Genomic DNA, 24,440 nt, shown 5'->3' on the forward strand with positions numbered 1-24,440 from the left:
CAAGTACCCTTTAAATGTTAATATATTTACCTCAACTCCTTCCTCTAGCAGCTTGTTCCATATTCTGACCACCCTCTGGGTGAAGAAGTTGCCCAAGTTCCCTTTTTACCTTATACCTATTTTCCTGATTTCCCTGAGCCTGAGACAAAGATTGTGGCCATTTACCCTGTCTCTGCCTCTCATACGCCCGCAGATGCAGGAATCTGAAGCAAATAAAAACTTCCAGAGAAACACTGTGGGTCAGGCAGCATCTGTGGAGGCAGAGTGCTACCTGTTGACGTTTCGAGTCTGGATCCAGCATCAGGATGTGGCTAAAGATTCTGGAGGAGTGGGTCACCCACACTCCCACTGAAATTCAGCATAGACCTTGACCGTTGTCAATAATATGATTAGGAATAGTCAGCATAGCTTTGTCAAGGGCAGGTCGTGCCTTACGAGCCTGATTGAATTATTTGAGGATGTGACTAAGCACATTGATGAAGGAAGAGCAGTAGATGCAGTGTATATGAATTTCAGCAATGCATTTGATAAGGTACCCCGTGAAAGGCTTATTGAGAAAGTAAGGAGGCATGGGATCCGAGGGGACATTGCTTTGTGGATCCAGAACTGGCTTGCCCACAGAAGGCAAAGAGTGGTTGTAGATCGGTCATATTCTGCATGGAGGTTGGTGACCAGTGGTGTGTCTCAGGGCTCTGTTTTGCGACCCCTACACTTTGTGATTTTTATAAATGACTTGGATGAGGAAGTGGAGCTATGGGTTAGTAAGTTTGCTGATGACACAAAGGTTGGGGGTGTTGTGGATAGTGTGGAGGGCTGTTAGAATTGATATTGATAGGATGCAAAACTGGGCTGAGAAGTGGCAGATGGAATTCAACTCAGATAAGTGTGAGGTGGTTCATTTCGGTAGGTCAAATATGATGGCAGATTATAGTATTAATGGTAAGACTCTTGGCAGTGTGGAGGATCAGAGGGATCTGGGGTCCGAGCCCATAAGACACACAAACCAGGTTGACTCTGGTTAAGAAGGCATACAGTGCATTGGCCTTCATCAATCATGGGATTGAGTTTTAAGAGCCAAGAGGTAATGTTGCAGCTATATAGGACCCTGGTCAGACCCCACTTGGAGTACTGTGCTCAGTTCTGGTTGCCTCACTACAGGAAAGACATGGAAACCACAGAAAGAGTGCAGAGGAGATTTACAAGAAGGTTGCCTGGATTGGGGGGCATGCCTTATGAGAATAGATTGAGTGAACACCGCCTTTTCTCCTTGGAATGACGGAGGATGAGAGGTGACCTGATAGAGGTGTATAAGATGATAAGAGGCATTGATCGTGTGGATAATCAGAGGCTTTTCCTCAGGACTGAAATGGCTAGCATGAGAGGGCATATTTCTAAGGTGCTGGGGAGTAGGTGCAGAGGAGATGTTGGGTAAGTTGTTTACGCAGAGAGTGGTGAGTGTGTGGAATGGGCTGCCGGTGACGGTGGTGGAGGCGGAAACGATAGGGTCTTTTTAGAGATTCCTGGATGGCTACATGGGGTTAGAAAAATGGAGGGCTACGGGTAAAACCTAGGTAGTTCTAAGGTAGTGAAATGTTCGGCGCAGCTTTGTGAGCTGAAGGGCCTGTATTGTGCTGTATGTTTTCTATGTTTCTATTATAAAGATTTGCTTTATTTGTCAAATGTTCCTCAAAGTACAGTGAAATGTGTTGTTTGTGTCGACGACTAATGAGGATGTGCTGGGTGCAGCTCGTGAGTGTTGTCTTATTTCCGGCACTAACACAGCATGCCCACAACTCACTAACCCCAGCCTGTCCGTCTTTGGAATGTGGGAGGAAACCATGGTGGGAATTGAATCCCAATTTCCCGATTGCTGGTGCTGTAAAGCGTTTCGCTAACCACTACACGAACAAGGGTCTCCACTTCCTTCAGCAGTTTCTGTCTGTAGTTTCTTGTGTCTCCAGGGAGAGAGAGGTGGGGGGGTTCAAAACTTAGACCATAAGAGTTACAGAACTGTGCAAATGTCTTGAGCACGTATTTGTGGCTAGGGTGTCTAAGGCTTCTGCACAGGACTGTATTTGTCAACGTGGAGTGGACAGCAAGATTGTAAATCTGGCAGGAGCAAAGGATGTTGGGAATGGCGAGGCTGGAGTGCCCCAGGAGGGGTATGAGACAGGTGCCAGAGGAGTAGCGGGGCAGGAGGTACCTGGGTACGGAGACGCCCAGGCAAGGTCAATTGATTCCAAACAATTGGTTTATTGATCATTACAGAATGTCTCTCTGGTGCTTCCCGCTCCCTCCCCCTTTTCCCAACGGTGATTCCCCGTCTCACTGCCCCCTTCTCACTCACAGTCCAGAAGAGACCCATATCAGAAACAGGTTAACCAGTACTGTACAAAAGTCTTGGGCACCCTAGGACTCTCTCTCTCTATGTATATATATATATATATATATATATATAATGTGCCGATGACCTCTGCACAGAATCAGGCATTCGGTCCATAGAGTTTGCTCCGCCATTCCATCATGGCTGATTTATTTTCCCTCTCAACCCCATTCTCCTGTCTTCTCCCTGTAACCTATGGTGCCCTGACTAACCAAAATCCTGTCAACTTCCGTTTTAACTCTACCTAATGACTTGCCTTCCACAGCTGTCTGTGCTGATGCAGAGGGAAGATAGAGGAACTTCACGGAGACTTGTACATAGTTCCTTCTGCTTTTCCTTACCATCCTATGACTAATGGCACTGAGTTGCGCAGTTTCTGCAGTTTGCTCAGATTATTTTATGATTTTATTTAGAGATTCAGCACGGTAACAAGCCTTTCTGACCCCGAGAGCCCACCCAATTACATCCATGTGACCAATTAACCTACTAATCAGTTGACCCTCCACTTTCTCCCATGGTCCACGCTCCTATCAGATTCCTTCTTCTTCAGCCTGCCTTTTCCACCTATCACCTCCCAGCTTCTTACTTCCCCTCACCTGTCACCTGCCAGCTTTTTCTTTGTACCCTTACCCTCCCTCCCATCACCACCTTATTCTGGTTTCTTCCCCCCACCTTTCCAGTCCTAAAACATGTAACTGTTTATTCCTCTCCGTAGACGCTGCCTGACCTGCTGAGTTCCTCCAGCGTTTTTGTGTGTTGCTTGAGATTTCCAGCATCTACAGAATCTCTTGTGTGTATTACCTACTGACCTGTACATTTTGCACTGAAGGAAGAAACCCAAGCGGTCACTGGGAGAACGTACAAACTCCTTACAGGCAGCAGTGGGAGTTAAACCCAAGTCGCTGATACTGTAAGACATTATGCTAACCACAACACTACCATGCTGCCTGGGCAATAGCCAAACTATTACTTCCAAAGCCTCCTCTGGTCAACTGTGGTCCAACCACTAACAGGAAAGGAACCCCATAATGATAGTGGCTATCTTAAGGATTAATATTAACTGCCCCAGTCAGAGAGCTATACTGCAGGAATCACAAGCCCTTTGGCCCTACCAATCCATATTGACCACAGAACCCACTCAACCGGTCCCAATGTTGGGTCCACTTCTCTCTATGTACCTATTACAGCCTCGTTGTACGTCCTCTGGCAGCACTTTCCTCTCCATGACAAAGTTACTCATCTGGTCTCTTAATCTTTCCCCTCTCAGCCTAAACCCAAGCCCCCTAGATTTTAGATTTGCCTGCAACAGGGAAAAGACTTACAGTACCGTACGGTATGCCTCAAATGATGAGATGCCTGAAAAAGGTGGCATGTCGCGTGGTAAGGACCCCATCACCCTCTTGTCATTGAGGAGGAGGTACAGGAATCACAATCAGGTTTCATATCACCAGCAGATGTCGTGAAATTTGTTGTCTTTGCAGCAACAGTGCAATGCAATACATAATAAAAACTGAATTACAGTTTATATACACACACACACACACATATATATTTATATATACAGACACACACACACACACATATATATTTATATATACAGACACACACACACATATATATTTATATATACAGACACACACACACACACATATATATTTATATATACACACACACACACATATATATTTATATATACAGACACACACTCTGTGTATGTGTAATAGTTGAGTAAGTAGTACAAAAAATTGTAGTGAAGTGTTCATGGGTTCATTGTTGATGCACCATCAATAACTCTGAGACGTGAGGTGAGATATAGGCTTTTATTGGCTGGAAGAAAGCACAAGCAACAAGTGACCACCACACAACATCCTGGAGACTGAGGAAGGGGCTGTGCCTCCAATCGCCTTTATACCAGGGTCTGTGGGAGGAGCCACAAGAGCAGTCAGCAGGGGGGGGGCGTGTCCAGACAGGTATATGTAGTTCACCACAATTGTCCATTCAGAAATCTGATGGCGGAGGGGAAGAAGCTGTTCCTGAATCATTGAGTGTGTGTCTTCAGGCTCCTGTACCTCTTCCCTGACGGTATATCCGAGATATATATCAGCTGGCTGAGTGGTGTCGCAGCAACAACTTTGCACTCAACATCAGTAAGACCAAAGAATTGGTTGTGGACTTCTGAAAGGGGAGGTCGAGGGAACACACACCAGTCCTCATCGAGGGATCAGAAGTGGGAGGAGGAGCCTGGAGACACACTCAACATTTTAGAAAGAATTTCCTCCCCTCCGCCATCAGAATTTTGAATGGACAATGAGCCCACGAAGACTAACTCACTTTTTTTTAAAAAAATTGCTCTCTTATTTGTGCTGCTTAATTATTTTTAAAATTTATATATCTCTTATTGTAATTTATAGTTTTTTAAATTATGTATTGCAATGTACTGCTGCTGCAAAGCAGCGAATTTCATGACATGTGCCAGTGATATTAAACCTGATTCTGTGTATCATCATTCTAAAGATAGGGAGGTGGAAACACTGGTTGGGCTGAATAGCCCCCCCCCTGGTGTGAACTTGTAGAGAAACCAGTCAAGTAAGAATTAACTTCAATAAACGTAACAAAACAACATGCTATTGGTGGGAGGGATCCTGATGCAAACCCTGGGGAGAAAAGGACTTTCAGTGCTGAAGTGTTCTTTGAGTAAGACGTGTCATCGATCGTCCACAGGAGTTTTCTACTTTGACAGTCTCGATCTGTGGCTACCAGAAGGTAAATTTTCTATTGGTCTGAACTCATTGGGTTATGGTAAAATGCCTTATCATGATCTCAATCCCTGGCCTTTGAGTGGGAGTATATGCATATGTGTGTGTGTAAGAGAGAGAGATTCCAACAGAGATATTCAGGGAGAGATGGAGACTGAATAGCGATTCCCAGAGAGATTTTCGAGAGAGATTCAGGTAGGGTGAGACAGAGAGGGTAAGATGGAGAGGCATAAGACATAGGAGCAGAATTAGGCCATTCGATCCATCGAGTCTGCTTCACCATTCAATATTGGCTAATTTATTATCCCTGGGGGTGGTAGTGGGGACAAGCTTCCACTCCCAATGGTGTGCGTCTCAAATGGCCTCTGACCAGCTCCTGGCCTTCACATGTGGCTTAGCTACTAAGCCCAGTGGAACCATTTCTACTGACAGGAGAAGGAGCAGAGATGGGTTACTGGCACCTCATCGAGGTTGGCATCTCATCTAGGAGAAGGAAAACTCTGATCTCAAACCTCTGCTACCTTACGGCTCTACCCACTCATGGGGAGGGCTTCAGGAGTAAACCCCGAGGGAAAAATCCAGAGCTGGAGACCCTGGGCCAGTCCGACATCGAGTTCAATGCTGACTAGCAACTCCTGCAACTCTACTGGTGCCGAACTGTATCAGTCTCTGGCATTCCTTTGGGTGTGTCAGTTGTGTAGACGGACTCGCTACATGGGCAACGGCTTGCTCTCCATATCATACTGCCCAGGCTAGCGTATCTAGACGGATAGGACACAATATCAATGGTCAACCCTGACCAACGGAGGCCTCAGACTCAGATTATCTCTCTCAAGCCCTTCGCCCTTCTCCCCAACGTCTTTGACATCCTTACTGATTGAGAACTTACCAATCTCTGTTTTAAATATACTCAATGATTTTGTCTTCACAGCCATCAGTGGCAATGAATTCCACAGATTCACTGCCCTCTTGGCTAAAGAAATTCCTTTTGACCTCTGTTTTAAATTATTTCTATTCTGAGGCTGTGCCCTTTGGTCCTATACTCACACACCATTGGAAACATGTTCCTCTTGTTCTCTCTGTCTAGAGATTCAGAGAGACCATAAATCATACTAACCATGAGGAAATGATGTAAATATGGTTCTCCGATCACAAACGAGAAAATCTGCAGATGCTGGAAAGCCAAGCAACGCACGGTAGGACTTCGACGGGTCTCGGCCCGAGACGTCAACTGGACTCTTTTCCACAGATGCAGCCTGACCTGCTGAGTTCCTCCAGCATTTTGTGTGTGTTGTGTAAATACAATTCTGTCTATTTGAGGAGTCTATCACCCACCACCCTTCCTCTGTGTCCAGAGGAGACGGTTAAGAGACAACCTCATTTTTATTTGCATCCTCACACCCCATCTCCCCCTCACACTGAGGAGCAACTTAATTTGTTGCTCTGTACAAGCTACGGCTGAACGCAAGTTACTGCCTGTGCTGCCCTCAGACAGGACTGCACACGTGCACCCACCCACTTGGGTCAACTCGTAAGGCGAGTTAACAGTCGGCAGATCGCAGTGAGCTGAGCCTACACAACAGGGTTAACCCATTCAACACAGCTGACAAACAACTCGTCAGATTGGTTTAGATTCCTTTCTTTGTCACACGTATATCGAAACATACAGTGCTTACGTCAGCGACCAACACAGTTCGCGGATGTGCTGGGGCCAGCCTGCAAGTGTCACCACGCTCACAACTCACTAACTCTAACCTGTACGTCTTTGGACTGTGGGAGGAAACTGGAGCACCCAGAGGAAACCCACTTGGGAGAACGTACAAACTCCTTCCAGACGGGGAGGGGGGGGAGGAATTGAACTCAGATCGGTGGTCACTGGTGCTGTTAAGCATTCCACTAACCACTGCACTACCAGACTGCCCCAACTTCGGAAGCATCTCCCCATCGGGGGAATTGAACCCTGGTTTCCCAATCGACAGGCAGATACTAACCCACACACACTCAAAATGCTGCAGGAACTCAGCATTTATGGAAATGAATAAATAGCCGACATTTCGGGCCGAGGCCCTTCTTCAGGACTGGAAAGGAAGGGGGAAGATGCCAGAATAAGAAGGTGAGGGGAGGGGAAGGAGGACAAGCTAGCAGGTGATAACATGAAACCAGATGGGTAGGAAAGGTAAAGGGCTGGGGAAGAAGGAACCTTAGCGGAGAGGAAAGTGGACCATAGGAGAAAGGGAAGGAGAAGGCGACTCAGGGGAGGTCATGGGCAAGTGAGGAGAGGCATGAGACCAGAGCAGGGAATACAGGAAGAGGGAAGGGGGAGGGAAATGTTATTTTACCATAAGGAGAAATTGATACTCATGCCATCAAGTTGGAAGCTACCCAGACAGAATAAGAGGTGTTGCTCTTCCATTGTGGCACAAGAGGAGGCCATGGACTGACATGTCAGAATGGGAATACAAATCAGAATTAAAATGTTTGACCATCGGGAAGTTCTCTTGGTGGATGGAGCAGAGATGCTCAATGAAGCGATCCCCCAATTTATAAAGGATCTCACCAGTGTAGAGGAGGCTGTATCGAGAACACTGGATACAATGGACAACCCCAGCAAATTTACATGTGAAGTGTTGCCTCATCTGGAAGAACCTTTTGGTGTCCTGATTGGAGGTGAGGAGGAGGTGAATGGGCAGGTGCAGGACTTTGGCCACTTGCAGGGATAAGAACTAGGAGGGAGATTAGTGAGAAGGAAGGAATGGGCAAGGGAATAAAGAGTGAACCCTGCAGAAAGCAGAGTAGGGGGAAGGTAAAGATTAGGATCCCTTTGGAGATGGTGAAATTTGGGAAGAATGATGTGTTGGATGTGAAGGTTTTGATGGTGTGGTAGGTAAGGATGAGGAACTCTACCTCTGTTAAGGCAGTGGGAAGATGGGATGAGTGTTTGGGAAATGGAGGAGATGTGGGTGAAGGCAGCATCAATGGTGGAGGAAGGTAAATTCCATTCTTTGAAGATTAAGAACATCTCTGATGTCCTGGAAAGGAAAACTTCATGCTGGGAACAGATGCAGCAGAGACAAAGGAACTGAGAAACGGGGATTAAGTTTTTACAGGAGGCAGGGTGGGAAGAGGTATAGTCAAGATAGCCATGGGAATGGGTAGGTTTATAAAAAATGTCAGCTGACGGTCTCTGAAGATGGAGATCAAGAAAGGGGAGAGAGGTGTCAGAAATAGACCAAGTAAATTTAAGGACAGGGTGGAAGTTGAAGAAATTGATGAGCTTTGCATGGGTGCAAGAAGCAGCACTGATGCAGTTATCAATATAGTGCAGACGGAGTTGGGGAGCATTACCGGGGAAGGCTTGGAACATGGACTGTTCCACATAACCAACAAAAGGCAGGCACAGCTGGGGCCCACGCAGGTGCCCATGGCTACCCCTCACATTTGGAGTAAGTGGGAGGAGCTGAAGGAGAAACTGTTGAGGCTGAGGACCAGTTCTGCCAGGTGGGGGGCGGTGGTGGTGGAGGACAATTGGTTGGCTCTTTTATTGAGAAAGAAGCAGGGAGCTTCAAGGCTTTCTTGATTGGGGAATAGAAGTGTATGGGGACTGGACAGCCATGCTGAAAATGTGGTGGTCGGGGCAGGGAATTGAAAGTTAGTGAGGAGATCAAGAGCATGAGAACTGTTGCAGATGCAGGTGGGAAGGCACTAAACCAAAAGGGAAGAGAACAGAGTTGAGTTCAGTGAGACAGGAGCCGGCAGAGACAATGGGCCTACCCGGGCAGTCGGGTTTGTGGATCTTGGGTACGAGGTAGAAACGAGCAGTGTGGAGTAAGGGAACTATGAGTTTGGTGGTGGTTGGGGGTTCTCCAGAGCTGATGAGGAAGACCAACCACTGTGCTAATGAAGAACTGGTTATAAATGCCAGCCAAGACAAGAACAAAGGGTGGCCCTGTGGATCAATGCGGCTGATTGGCTGTTCTCTGTCTGGTCAGGGGAAGATGAGCAGGGGAATTGGGAATGGACACGTGCTGATGGGCCTCTTTACTGAGCCTCTGCTATCTAGTTCCATGGAGCTAGTGACCTCAGCAGCTCCTTCCTTCCCATTCTCCTACAACCCTCTGATACACACTTAAAGTAAAGATGTGGAAGCTTTAGAGAGGGTGCAGAGGAGATTTATCAGGGTGCTGCCTGGATTAGAGAGGGTGCAGAGGAGATTGACCAGGATGCTATCTGGATTAGAGAGGGTGCAGAGGAGATTGACCAGGGTGCTGCCTGGATTAGAGAGGGTGCAGAGGAGATTGACCAGGATGCTGTCTGGGTTAGAGAGGGTGCAGAGGAGATTGACCAGGATGCTGTCTGGATTAGAGAGGGTGCAGAGGAGATTCACCAGGATGCTGTCTGGATTAGAGAGGGTGCAGAGGAGATTGACCAGGATGCTGCCTGGATTAGAGAGGGTGCAGAGGAGATTGACCAGGATGCTGCCTGGGTTAGAGAGGGTGCAGAGGAGATTGACCAGGATGCTGCCTGGATTGGGGAGGGGGCAGAGGAGATTGACCAGGATGCTGCCTGGATTGGGGAGGGTGCAGAGGAGATTGACCAGGATGCTGCCTGGATTAGAGAGGGTGCAGAGGAGATTGACCAGGATGCTGCCTGGATTAGAGAGGGTGCAGAGGAGATTGACCAGGATGCTGCCTGGATTGGGGAGGGTGCAGAGGAGATTGACCAGGATGCTGCCTGGGTTAGAGAGGGTGCAGAGGAGATTAACCAGGATGCTGCCTGGATTGGGGAGGGTGCAGAGGAGATTGACCAGGATGCTGCCTGGGTTAGAGAGGGTGCAGAGGAGATTGACCAGGATGCTGCCTGGATTGGGGAGGGTGCAGAGGAGATTGACCAGGATGCTGCCTGGATTGGGGAGGGTGCAGAGGAGATTGACCAGGATGCTGCCTGGATTAGAGAGGGTGCAGAGGAGATTGACCAGGATGCTACCTGGATTGGGGAGCATGGTTTATGAGTAATGTCTGAGTGAGCTGGGGGGTTTTCTTTTCGGAACAGATGATGAGAGGTGACCTGATAGAGGTACACAAGATGATGAAAGACAGAGACAGAGACAGTCAGAGACTTTTTCCAAGAATGGAAATAGTTAATGCGAGAAGACATAATCTGCAGGTGGTTGGAGGGAAGCAAGTGGGAGGTATGGTGGTCAGAGGTAAATTTTAAAGAGAGTGCTGGGTGTGTGGAACGCCCTGCCAGGGGTGGTAGTGGAGGCAGATACGTTAGGGGCATTCAAGAAACTCTAAGATGGGCACAAGGATGATATAAAACTGGAGAGCTATGTGGGAGGGAAGGGTTGAGCAGGTTAGAAGGTGGGCCGAGGGGCCTGCGCTTGTCTGTGCTGTCCTTTTTAACGCTCACAATCTTACTCGCTCCCCCACCCCACCCCCAGCCGTGTTACCGAGCTCTGGACTTCCTCCCCGACACCCTTCCCCTGTTTGGCAAGAACCCTGTGCTGTGTTTCTCATTTCAGATTGCACAAGACGAATTCAGCATGAAATCTTTTCACTGTTCCACGTTTTAACTCCTCCCGTGTGCACAGACCCGAGGTCTGCGTCTGCAGTAAAACTCGGAAGTTCTCGTTCCTCTCTCTCCCTCATCCCTCCCTCTCTCTCTCCCTCCCTCTCTCTCTCCCCTCTCCCTCCCTCTCTCTCTCCCTCTCTCCCTCGCTCTCTCTCTCTCTCCCTCTCTCTCTCTCTCTCCCTCTCTCTCTCCCTCTCTCTCTCTCCCTCCCTCTCTCTCCCCCCCCCCCACGTAACATATCTCCCGCAGTGCTTTGAAAGTTCTAACAATTAAAATTTAGTTTTATTTAACACATGCACGTCGAATCACACATTGAAATGTGTCGTTTATATCAGCGACTGCGAGTGTCGCAATGCTTCGGGCGCCACATCTTACTAATCCTGACCCGTACGTCCTTTGGACAGTGGGGAGGAAACGGAGCACCCGGAGGAAACCCGCGCAGCCATAAACGTACGGACACCGTACAGACAATGGCAGGCATTGAACCCACACGGTTAGTGCAATGGCCTCCTGCCGCCAGCTTGTGGGTCCAATTGGCGCCGCTGTCTGCGAGCAGTTTGGGACATTTCTCCCCGTGACCTCCGGACGCTCGGGTTGGGGTTTAGGTAAACCGCTATGTTGGTGCTGAAAGGACGGCGGTTAGGTCTTTATTTCTTTGGAGCGTAGAAGGTTGAGGGGGGACTTGATAGGGGGAATTTAAAATTATGAGGGGGATAGATAGAGTTGACGTGGATAGGCTTTTTCCATTGAGAGTAGGGGAGATTCAAACAAGAGGACATGAGTTGAGAGTTAAGGGGCAAAAGTTTAGGGGTAACACAGGGGGGAACTTCTTTACCCAGAGAGTGGTAGCTGTGTGGAACGAGCTTCCAGTAGAAGTGGTAGAGGCAGGTTCGATTTTATCATTTAAAGTGAAATTGGATAGGTATATGGACAGGAAAGGAATGGAGGATGATGGGCTGAGTGCGGGTCAGTGGGACTAGGTGAGAGTAAGCGTTCAGCACGGACTAGAAGGGCCGAGATGGCCTGTTTCCGTGCTGTAATTGTTATCTGGTTATAGGGACATCCACGGGCTGCCCTTAGCACATCCTTGCTCACTCGATTTGATGCAAACAACACCTTTCACTGTATATTTTGATGTACAGTATATGTGATAATTAAGGTTAATCTGATCTTCCTCTAGTCCTCCGTCGTTGTCTCTGTTTTCACCCCTCTCTCTTACCGAGCCTTGCGTGAAGAAGTTCTCCTCAAAACCCCTCTAAATCCTATCTCCATCCATGTCCCCATTCTGGACACAGGGTTTGTATTTCCAGTGGGGCTTCCGAATATCATAGATCAGTGCTAGACCGGCCATTCAGCCCACACTATTGTGCTGACCCTGATACCAATTTCACACTAAATGTCCTCCCTGCATCATCCATATCACTCCATTCCTTCACACTCATCGGTACCTCCTGCACCTAAGAAAGGGGCCGCGGGTGTACCGTCGTGCTGTTGTAACCCATCCACCTCAATGTCCAAGTGTTGTGGTCCTGCACACCCACTGATGTAAAGTGAGGTTATTTGAGCTACGGCCGCCTCGCTGTCTGGCTGTTCTCCTCTGACCTCCCTCAATTACCAAGGCAAGGCAGGCAAAGTGAAATGTTGGGGTCTCCGCACCAGCACCCTTTTCACCCAAGGGTTGTGGGGTGTGGAATGCTCTGCCTCAGAAGGCAGTGGAGGCCACTTCTCTGGATGCTTTTCAAGGAAGAGTTAGATAGGCAGAGTCAAGAGAACTGGGTACTGATTGTGGATGATCAGCCATGATCACAGTGAATGGCGGCGCTGGCTCGACGGGCGAATTGCCTACGCCTACACCTATTGTCTATTGTCTATTGGCACCCTTGGTCTTGGCATCGGAGGCTCTACCAAGGATTAGGATCAAAAGCTTTCTAACTAAACGGCACCTGACGGGCAATCCTCATTCCAGCTGTCCAGTACTTTCGGGGGTACCACAGGGCACTGTCTTGCGCCCACTACTTTTTCTAACCTATATAAATGACCGTCCAAACTTGTGGTTACATCTGAAGTTAGACTGTTTGCAGATGACCTGATTCTGTACAGACCCATAAGGTCTCCAAATGACTGCAAATACCCTTCAACAAGACATTAACTCGCTGTGCTAGTGGGAGTCTCCTGGCGGATGAAAATTTAACATCTCAAAGGGCTACATTATGAGAATGACCCACCAGGAAAAAAATTACCATCATCAGTACTTCATGGAGAACGCTGCACTCCAGGAAGTAAAACATCACCCCCGACTTGGGCATTGAACTGTCAGATAACCTTAGCTAGGCAAAACACATCAGCCAAACCGTTTCAAGTTCCAACAAAATCCTTGGCCTTCTACGGCCATAACTTTTGGAATTGCTCAAAAACCACAAAATAAATGGCTTATAAAACTCTCGTCCGTCCAAGACTTGAATACTGTAGTGCCATTTGGGATCCCTACCAAACCGTTCACATCAATAACCTGGAGAAAGTCGAGAGAAGAGCTGCCAGGTTTGTAACCAGTGATTATAGAAAGACCAGTAGTGTTACGGATATGCTTCTCGACCTCAAATGGGATACCCTCCAGAGACCATATAACCATATAACAATCACAGCACAGAAAAAGGCCATCTCGGCCCTCCTAGTCCGTGCCGAACTCTTAATCTCACCTAGTCCCACCTACCCGCACTCAGCCCATAACCCTCCACTCCTTTCCTGTCCATATACCTATCCAATTTTACCTTAAATGACACAACTGAACTGACCTCTACTACTTCTACAGGAAGCTCATTCCACACAGCTATCACTCTCTGAGTAAAGAAATACCCCCTCGTGTTTCCCTTAAACTTTTGCCCCCTAACTCTCAAATCATGTCTTCTCATTTGAATCTCCCTTACTCTCAATGGAAACAGCCTATTCACGTCAACTCTATCTATCCCTCTCAACATTTTAAATACGTCGATCAAATCCCCCCTCAACCTTCTACGCTCCAATGAATAGAGACCTAACTTGTTCAACCTTTCTCTGTAACTTAAGTGCTGAAACCCAGGTAACATCCTAGTAAATCAACTCTGCACTCTCTCTAATTTATTGATATCTTTCCTATAATTTGGTGACCAGAACTGTACACAATATTCCAAATTTGGCCTTACCAATGCCTTGTACAATTTTAACATTACATCCCAACTTCTGTACTCAATGCTCTGATTTATAAAGGCCAGCGTTCCAAAAGCCTTCTTCACCACCCTATCTACATGAGACTCCACCTTCAGGGAACTATGCACTGTTATTCCTAGATTCTCTGTTCCACTGCATTCCTCAATGCCCTACCATTTACCCTGTATGTTCTATTTGGATTATTCCTGCCAAAATGTAGAACCTCACACTTCTCAGCATTAAACTCCATCTGCCAACGTTCAGCCCATTCTTCTAACCGGCATAAATCTCCCTGCAAGCTTTGAAAACCCACCTCATTATCCACAACACCTCCTACCTTAGTATCATCCGCATACTTACTAAGCCAATTTACCACCCCATCATCCAGATCATTTATGTATATTACAAACAACATTGGGCCCAAAACAGATCCCTGAGGCACCCCGCTAGTCACCGGCCTCCATCCCGATAAACAATTATCCACCACTACTCTCTGGCATCTCCCATCTAGCCACTGTTGAATCCATTTTACTACTCCAGCATTAATACCTAACGACTGAACCTTCTTAACTAACCTTCCATGTGGAACTTTGTCAAAGGCCTTGCTGAAGTCCATATAGACTACATCCACTGCCTTACCCTCGTCAATATTCCTCGAAACTTCTTCAAAAAATTCAATAAGGTTTGTCAAACATGACCTTCCACACACAAATCCATGCTGGCTACTCCTAATCAGATCCTGTCTATCCAGATAATTATAAATACTATCTCTAAGAATACTTTCCATTAATTTACCCACCACTGATGTCAAACTGACAGGTCTATAATTGCTAGGCTTACTTCTAGAACCCTTTTTAAACAATGGAACCACATGAGCAATACGCCAATCCTCCGGCACAATCCCCGTTTCTAATGACATCTGAAAGATCTCCGTCAGAGCTCCTGCTATCTCTACACAAACTTCCCTCAAGGTCCTGGGGAATATCCTGTCAGGACCCGGAGATTTATCCACTTTTAAATTTCTTAAAACGCCAGTACTTCCACCTCTTTAATTGTCATAGGTTCCATAACTTCCTTACTTGTTTCCCACACCTTACACAATTCAATATCCTTCTCCTTAGTGAATACCGAAGAGAAGAAATCATTCAAAATCTCTCACATCTCCCTCAGCTCCACACATAGCTGTCCACCCTGATTCTCTAAGGGACCAATTTTATCCCTCACTATCCTCTTGCTTTTAATATAACTGTAGAAACCTTTCGGATTTACTTCCACCTTATTTGCCAAACCAAACTCGTATCTTCTTTTAGCTTTTCTAATCTCTTTCTTAAGATTCCTTTTACATTCTTTATATTCCTCGAGCAATTCCTTTACTCCATGCTGCCTATATCTATTGTAGACATCCCTCTTTTTCCGAACCAAGTTTCTAATATCCCTTGAAAACCATGGCGCTTTCAAACCTTTAACCTTTCCTTTCAACCTAACAGTAACATAAAGATTCTGTACCCTCATAATTTCACACTTAAATGACCTCCATTTCTCTATTACATCCTTCCCATAAAACAACTTGACCCAATCCACTCTCTCTAAATCCCTTCGAATCTCCTCAAAGTTAGCCTTTCTCCAATCAAAATCTCAACTCTAGGTTCAGTCCTGTCCTTCTCCATAATTATATTGAAGCTAATGCTATTGTGATCACTGGACCCGAAGTGCTCCCCAACACATACATCTGTCAGCTGACCTATCGCATTCCCTAACAGGAGATCCAACACTGCCCCATCTCTAGTCGGTACTTCTATGTATTGTTGCAAAAAACTATCCTGCACACATTTCACAAACTCTAAACCATCCAGCCCTTTTACAGAATGAGCTTCCCAATCTATGTGTGGAAAATTAAAATCTCCCACAATCACCACCTTGTGTTTACTACAAATATCTGCTATCTCCTTACACATTTGCTCTTCCAACTCACGCTCCCCATTAGGTGGCCTATACTACACTCCTATCAGTGTTACTACACCTTTCCCATTCCTCAATTCCACCCAAATAGCCTCCCTAGAGGAGCTCTCTAATCTATCCTTCCAAAGCACCGCCATAAGATTTTCTCGGACAAGCAATGCAACACCTCCTCCTCTGGCCCCTCCTACTCTATCACACCTGAAGCAACTAAATCCAGGAATATTTAGTTGCCAATCACACCCTTCCTGCAACCATGTTTCACTAATAGCTACAACATCATAATTCCAGGTATCAATCCATGCTTTAAGCTCATCCACCTTTCTTACAATGCTCCTAGCATTAAAATAGATACATTTAAGATACTCTCCACCTCCTCCTCTCTTTTCATCCCTAACAATGCATTCAAATTTATTATCCTTTTCTTTCTTCTCCCCTACATCTTCGGGCTGAGCGCATCCCTTCTCCATCACCTGCCTTTCCTCCCTCACACACTGTCTACTTACTTGCTCTACTGGTGAACTAACCTCCTCTCCCATAGTTTCCTCAAATTGATTTCCACCCCCCCCCCCATCTTACTAGTTTAAAGTCTGCCCTGTAGCCCTAGCAAACCTCCCCGCTAGGATATTGGTCCCCCCAGGATTCAAGTGTAACCCGTCCTTCTTGAACAGGTCACGCCTGCCCCAGAAGAGGTCCCAATGATCCAGAAACTTGAATCCCTGCCCCCTGCTCCAATCCCTCAACCACGCATTCATCCTCCACCTAATTCCATTCCTACTCTCACTGTCGCGTGGCACAGGCAGTAATCCCGAGATTACTACCTTTGCGGTCCTTCTTCTTAACTGCCTTCCTAACTCCCTATACTCTCGTTTCAGGACCTCTTCCCCTTTCCTACCTATGTCATTGGTACCTACATGTACCACGACCTCTGGCTCCTCACCCTCCCACTTCAGGATATCTTGGACGCGATCAGAAACGTCCCGAACCCTGGCACCAGGGAGACAAACTACCATCCGATCACCTCCACAGAACCGCCTGTCTGAACCCCTGACTATCGAGTCCCCTATTACTATGGTCCTCTTTCTTCTATCCCTACCCTTCTGAGCTACAGGGCCGTCCTCTGTGCCGGAGGCCCGGCCACTGTCACTTCCTCCAGGTAGGCTGTCCCCTCCCAACAGTACTCAAACATAAGTACTTATTGTCAAGGGGTACAGCCACTGGGGTAGTCTCTAGTACCTGCCTCTTCCCCCTCCTGACCGTGACCCACCTATCTGCCTCCCGTGGCCCCGGAGTGACCACCTGCCTGTAACTCCTCTCTATCACCTCCTCACTCTCCCTGACCAGGCGAAGGTCATCGAGCTGCAGCTCCAGTTCCCTAACTCGGTCCCTCAGGAGCTGCAGTTCGGCGCACCTGGCGCAGATGTAGACGTCCGGGAGGCTCGGAGACTCCAGGATCTCCCACATCCGACGCCGCACAATAGCCGGGCTTACCACAATTTACAAGGAAACTCATTCATTAACTCCGTCCAACGTTAGTCACGTTTTGTGTCACCAGAGCAACAGACCAGCAACCCGACAAGACCAATCCCTGAACTACAAGACCATCCAGACCAACAAGGACTGCTACCGCTACTCACTCTACCCTAGGGCCATTACGGGTTTGGAACTCCCTGCCGCCACACATTAAATCTGCCGCTGATAGTAAAACTTTCAAGTCCCTGCTCTTAAACACCGCAATTTAAATTACAACTGCATGCTTAAAGCCCAGCGGCGGCGATTGGTACGGTATGGAGAAGACAAGACAGGGCAAGAACTGATAAGTTGGATTCGTGGCCTCATGTCGCAATCAAATGCAGTCTTTCTCCCAGCACTGCCGCTCCCGAGATGTGGCGCCCCCTCATTACCGCTCCTCCCTCAGCGCCGCCCCTTTACCCCCACTCGGCTGGTCGGTGGCTGCAGGCACCCGGGAGCCGCTCCTCTATCTCGCTCTGGGAAGAGTTTACTGCGCTCGGAGGCTTCCCCCTCTCGCTGTCTGTGGCAGAGCCCCCGGCTTCCGGCATCGTCAGGGAACTCAGTCCGGGCCGGGGGCAGTCAGTTAGCCCCCCTCAGTGATATAGCGAGGGAGTTACTCGAACGTGCATCGTTTGGTGAGTCTGCTCCTCGGGGTGGGGAGGGAAGGATGCCGGTCCTCGCTGCCGGGAGCTCCTGGTGGAGACGGCAGACCACTTTCTGCAGGAGCGCGGATTCCCCTGTCTGAACAGCTTCGAACTTCCCCTTCCCGGGACGAGCTTCACACTCCCGGCTTAGTTAACTGGGAACTTTTCCGAGTAATACGGCTGGGCGTACAAAGACGTTTCCCCCACCCTCACCTGGTCTCACCTATTACCTGTCAGCTTGTGCTCTTCCCCCCTTTCCCCGCTTTCTTTCCCCTTTCCTTTCCAGTGGCAAAACCGAGCGCTGGAAGCACATGGCAGTAACTGTGGGAAGAGAAACGTAACACGGCTCCCCCTCCCCTTCACCTGCCAGCTTGTATACCCCACCACTCCTTTCCAGTCCCGATGAAAGGTCTCGGCTTAAAACGTTCACTGTTCATTCCCCTCCATAGGTGCTGCCAGACCTTCTGAGTTCCTCCAACATTCCGTGTGTGGGTCTGGGTTTCCAGCGACTGCAGAATCTCTCGTGTTCACCAGAGTTTTGGGTTCAACCCCTACCCCTGGCGCGTATGTGTGTGTGTCTCTGTGTGTGTGTGTGCGCGTGTGTGTGTGTGTGTGTGTGTGTGTGTGTGTGTCTGTGTGTGTGTGTCTGTCTGTGTCTGTGTCTGTGTGTGCGTGTGTGTGTCTGTCTGTGTGTGTGTGTGTGTGTGTGTGTGTGCGTGTGTGTGTCTGTGTCTGTCTGTGTCTGTGTGCGCGCGTGTGTGTGTGTGTGTGTGTGTGTGTCTGTGTGTGTGTGTCTGTCTGTGTCTGTGTCTGTGTGTGTGTGTGTGTGTGTGTGTGTGTGTGTGTGTGTGTGTGTGTGTGTCTGTGTCTGTGTGTGTGTGTGTGTGTGTCTGTGTCTGTCTGTGTCTGTGTGTGCATGTGTGTGTGTCTGTGTCTGTGTGTGTGTGTGTGTCACCGTGTGACCCTCACAACCCAGCGGGTTACTTAGTCTCTGATTTAGTCCTTGCAGGAGCGGGGCCCCAGGACACACCCCATCCAAGCACCATCAACCTTCTGGCCATGACTCTCAGGCATAGTCTTGGGCTAGATTATTTTTGTGTAACTTTTTTTCTGCTTTCGTGACTATATGAGCGGGGTGCTGCTGGTACAGTGTTTTGTGCAGATAATACCGTGCTGATGTATGGAAGAATGGGGGGGGGGGTGGGATCTCATTGAAACCGACTGACACTGGACAGCTTCTTTTCACCTTACACAGAGCTGTGCAAAAGTACCGTACAGTATATAGCGCTAAGGTGCCTGACCTTTGTTCAGTACTGTATTTATCGAGGTAGAACGGACAGCTAGTTTGTAAATCTGGATGGAGCAGAGTGTTGAGAATGGCTAGAGTGGAGCGCCGCGGGAGGGGGTGGGGACAGGTGGTAGTGAAGGAGTGCCAGGGGTGGGGGGTGGTGTGGCTGCAGACACACCCAGCCCCGAGACTCCAGGCAAGGTCATTTGATTCCAAACAATTGGTTTATTGATCATTACAGAATGTCCCTCTGGTGCTTCCCGCACCCTCCCCTCTCCCTTCCCCTTTTCCCAACAGTGATTCCCCTCTTTCTGCCCCCTTCCCACTCTCAGTCCACAATAGAGACCCAGATCAGAACCAGATTTATCATCGCTCACATATGTCATGAATTTTTTTGTAGCAGCAGTACAGTGTAATATTTAAAATTACCACAATACTGTGCAAAAGTCTTGGGCACCCTCGCTATACCTGATACCTTTTGCACAGTACCGTCTGTTAGTGATGGAATTATATAACCATATAACAATCACAGCACGGAAACAGGCCATTCCGGCCCTCCTAGTCCGTGCCGAACTCTTAATCTCACCTAGTCCCACCTACCCGCACTCAGCCCATAACCCTCCACTCCTTTCCTGTCCATATACCTATCCAATTTTATCTTAAATGACACAACTGAACTGGCCTCTACTACTCCTACAGTAAGCTCATTCCACACAGCTATCACTCTCTGAGTAAAGAAATACCCCCTTAAACTTTTGCCCCCTAACTCTAAATCATGTCCTCTCGTTTGAATCTCCCCTACTCTCAATGGAAACAGCCTATTCACGTCAACTCTATCTATCCCTCTCAACATTTTAAATACCTCGATCAAATCCCCCCTCAACCTTCTACGCTCCAATGAATAGAGACCTAACTTGTTCAACCTTTCTCTGTAACTTAAGTGCTGAAACCCAGGTAACATCCTAGTAATTGATGGCTTCGTGGCCAATTTTGCAGGCGACACGAAGGCAGGTGGAGGGGCTGGTAGTGTTGAGAACGCAGGGAGCCTGCAGACTTGTACGGACTGGGAGAACGGGGAAAGAAGAGGCAGATAAAACACAGTGCCAGGCAGTGAATGGTCGCGCACTTTGGTAGATGGAATAAAGGTGTAGATTATTTTCCAAACGGGGAGAAAATTCAGAAATCAGAGCTGCAAGGGGACTTGTGATTGTCTAAAGTTACCCTGCGGTTGAGTCGACGGTAAGGAAGGCAAATACAATGTCAGGATTCATTTCCGGAGGACTCGCACCACGGCCCTGGAAAACGTTGCCTCGTTTTTACTGTGTACTGTACCAGCAGTTATGGTCGAAATGACAATAAAAAGTGACTTGATTTGACTTGACTTAATGGTAAGGCTTTATAACGCATTGGTCAGACCGCACGGACCATTATCAGTGATAAGAGATTGCGGCCTTACAGAATTTTTTTCAAAAATGTCCCTAATGTATCTGCCTCTATCACCGGGACCCCGGCAACGTGTTCCACACACTGTGTGAGAATTCCAGCTCTGACACCTCCTCTATACATCCCTCTAATTATCTTAAAATTATCAGCTCCCCCCGGCTGTCCACTATCTATGCCTCTTATCATAGACCTCCATCAAGACTCCTCTCAACCTCCCTAACCCCAAATGACAGGAAGGCTTTGGAGCAACGAGGGTAAAAGGGGCAGGCGCCTCGAGTTGGGCCACACGGAGGACGTTTCTCTCTGACAAGGGGAAATGTTCTTTCCACCGTCGGAGGATCCGGATAATCCAGGGTGACTGTCCGAGCCCTGTGTGCGGTCTCCATAAATCAATCGAAGGCTGCCCCCTGGGTGGGGAGCCTCTCGGTAACGCTGAGAATCCGAATCTGGTTTATTGCCACTCTGCTGGCCCCGGGCCTGTACTCGCTGGAGTTTAGAAGGATGAGGCGGACTCTCTGTCCAACATTGAAAGACCTCGGCAGCGTGGACACGGAGAGGATGTCTCCTATAGCGGCAGGGTTTAGGCGCAGAAGGCACAGCTCCAGAATAGAGGGACGTCTCTTTGGAACAGAGATGAGGAGGGATTCATTGCATGAAATCTGTAGTGTTGCAGCTGCATTGCAGTAACCGGAACAGATTGCTCAAAACAAGATTACGGTGCTACTCCAGCCCGCGCAAAATAGATACTTCAATGCGTGCGGTGTGGCTTAATTAAAAAGTGATTCCCATAATTACCATCATCATCAGCGATCACTCAGAGTCGAGTATGATTCCTCACCTGGTGGTTGATCTGGTCCCTTGTGGGCCTTGAGATGACTAAAGAGGCCGATCCGTGACCCACAAGTCCGATTGCAGTGTGGGCAGGCGTGGGTCATTGAAGGTCAGTGTAGAAATAGCAGGGGCTCTGACAGAAATATTCCAAATGTCATTAGAAACGGGGATGGTGCCGGAGGACTGGCGTATTGCTCATGTTGTTCCATTGTTTAAAAAGGGTCCTAAGAGTAAACCTAACAATTATAGGCCTGTAAATTTGACGTTAGTGGTGGGTAAATTAATGGAAAGTATTCTTAGAGATGGTATATATAATTATCTGTATAGACAGGGTCTGATTAGGAACAGTCAACATGGATTTGTGCGTGGAAGGTCATGTTTGACAAATCTTATTGAATTTTTTGAAGAGGTTACTAGGAAAGTCGACTAGGGTAAAGCAGTGGATGTTGTCTATATGGACTTAAGTAAGGCCTTCGACAAGATTCCACACGGAAGGTTACTTAGGAAGGTTCAATCGCTAGGTATTAATATTGAAGTAGTAAAATGTGGTGTGCCTCAGGGATCTGTACTGGGTCCAATGTTGTTTGTCATATACATTAATGATCTGGATGACGGGGTGGTAAATTGGATTAGTAAGTATGCAGATGATACTAAGATAGGTGGTGTTGTGGATAATGAAGTAGGTTTTCAAAGCTTGCAGAGAGATTTAGGCCAGTTAGAAGAGTGGGCTGTAAGGTGGCAGATGGAGTTTAATGCTGATAAGTGTGAGGTGCTACATTTTGGTAGGAATAATCCAAATAGGACATACATGGTGGTAGGGCATTGAAGAATGCAGTAGAACAGAGTGATCTCGGAATAATGGTGCATAGTTCCCTGAAGGTGGAATCTCATGTGGATAGGGTGGTGAAGAAAGCTTTTGGTATGCTGGCCTTTATAAATCAGAGCATTGAATATAGGAGTTGAGATGTAATGTTAAAATTGTAAAAGGCATTGGTAAGGCCAAATTTGGAGAATTGTGTACAGTTCTGGTCACCAAAGTATAGGAAAGATATCAACAAAATAGAGAGAGTACAGAGGAGATTTACTAGAATGTTACCTGGGTTTCAGCACCTAAGTTACAGAGAAAGGTTGAACAAGTTAGGTCTTTTATCTTTGGAGCATAGAAGGTTGAGGGGGGACTTGATAGAGGTATTTAAAATTATGAGGGGGATAGATAGAGTTGACGCGGATAGGCTTTTTCCATTGAGAATAGGGGAGATTCAAACAAGAGGACATGTTGAGAGTTAGGGGCAAAAGTATAGGGGTAACTCGAGGGGGAACTTCTTTACTCAGAGTGGTAGCTGTGTGGAACGAGCTTCCAGTAGAAGTGGTAGAGGCAGGTTCAATATTATCATTTAAAGTAAAATTGGATAGGTATATGGACAGGAAAGGAATGGAGGGTTATGGGCTGAGTGCAGGTCGGTGGGACCAGGTGAGAGTAAGCGTTCGGCACGGACTAGAAGGGCCGAGATGGCCTGTTTCCGTGCTATAATTGTTATATGGTTACACATAACGTGACTTCGATGGTCCATAGCACTGAAAGGCCATCGGCAAGCAGGGGTGTGGCGTCATTCAGCTGCACATCCCATCCTCGGGAAGCAGCTGTGTTCAGTCTTACTGTCAACACGAGGAAATCTGCAGATGCTGGAAATTCAAGCAACACACACGAAATGCTGGTGACACGCAGCAGGCCAGGCGGCATCTATAGGAAGGAGCACTGTCGATGTTTCGGGCCAAGATCCTGACGAAGGGTCTCGGCCTGAAACATCGACAGCGCTTCTTCCTATAGATGCCGCCTGGCCGCTGCGTTCCACTAGTATTTCGTGTGTGTTGCTTCAGTCTTACTGTCTTGGCCAAGATGTTTCTGTATCTCCTACTGGATGGCAGGAGCTTGAATGGACGGTGTCCGGGATGGGATGGGTTTTTAATGATGTTACAAACACGCCGTAGGCATAGAGAGTTGTAGATCATCTCCAGGTCCAGTAGTTGAGTCCCAATGATGTGCTGAGCCGTCCTAATCACCCGTTGGAGGGCTGTGTGATCTGTCTTGCTGCAGCTGGAGTCCCACACTGCGAGAGATAATGACAGATTAAGATTACTATAAGTTACCATCAGAAATAAAATTTTTAAAAATGCAAAGAGAGCAAATTAGTGAGGTAGTGATCACGGACCATTTGGAAATCTGATAGCAGAGAAAAAGAAGCTATTTCTAAACCGTGGGGACTCCCTGTGGTAACAATGACAAGAGCTGATGGACCGGACGGTAAGTGTCCTGCCTGACGGATGTGGCCTTTGACAGATATGGGTGACGTGAGGCGCTGGTGAAGAGGTGGGCTTCCCAGTGTCGGGTGAATCAGCAATCAGAAGGCAGACCTTCAGAGCTACTGCGGCAGGGTGCTGGGGGAGTGGTTGGGGAATCAGAACACCCTTTGGACCAGGAGGTGGGAACAGAGCTTCGCATTTAGGGGGAAATTTGTGGGGTTCTGAGATTTACAGACAAGGAGCATGGTTCTTCAGAGAGAAGAGGCTGGATGCGTGGAAAAGTCTCAGCTCTGTGGTCTCCAGAGGTTTATTTGCTTCTGCTTTTCTCGAGTTTATTCTTCACAGCGCAGAAACAGGCCCTTCAGCCCAACTGGTCCATGCTGACCCACTGCAGCTAGTCCCATTTTTGCACTAAACTTCTACGCTTTTAAACCTTTCCTACCCATGTACCAGTGTACGCTGCCCTGCGCAAAGATTTTAGATCAGCTTTATTTGTCACGTGCACATCGAAACATAAAGTGAAATGTGCCGTTTGCGACAATGGCCAACGCAGTCCGAGGACGCGCTGGGGG

The 24,440-nt window shown here is 47.7% G+C and overlaps 1 protein-coding gene across 5 annotated transcripts in view; it reads left to right on the forward strand.

The window, feature by feature from the left end:
* Positions 1-17,795: 17,795 nt before the first annotated feature.
* Positions 17,796-24,440, forward strand: part of LOC140731577 (transient receptor potential cation channel subfamily V member 3-like) — a 51,622-nt gene continuing 44,977 nt past the window's right edge. For 4 of the 5 annotated variants that reach the window (XR_012099868.1, XM_073053108.1, XM_073053110.1 and 1 more), the window contains exon 1: positions 17,796-17,996. The gene's annotated coding sequence lies outside the window, so the exon portion shown is untranslated. Of the gene's footprint in view, positions 17,997-21,512; positions 21,677-24,440 lie in introns of those variants that run through there. The other variant, XM_073053109.1, reaches the window with a different exon arrangement.

The sequence above is a fragment of the Hemitrygon akajei genome, chromosome 8 (genome assembly GCF_048418815.1).
Source record: "Hemitrygon akajei chromosome 8, sHemAka1.3, whole genome shotgun sequence".
Lineage (NCBI taxonomy): Eukaryota > Metazoa > Chordata > Chondrichthyes > Myliobatiformes > Dasyatidae > Hemitrygon > Hemitrygon akajei.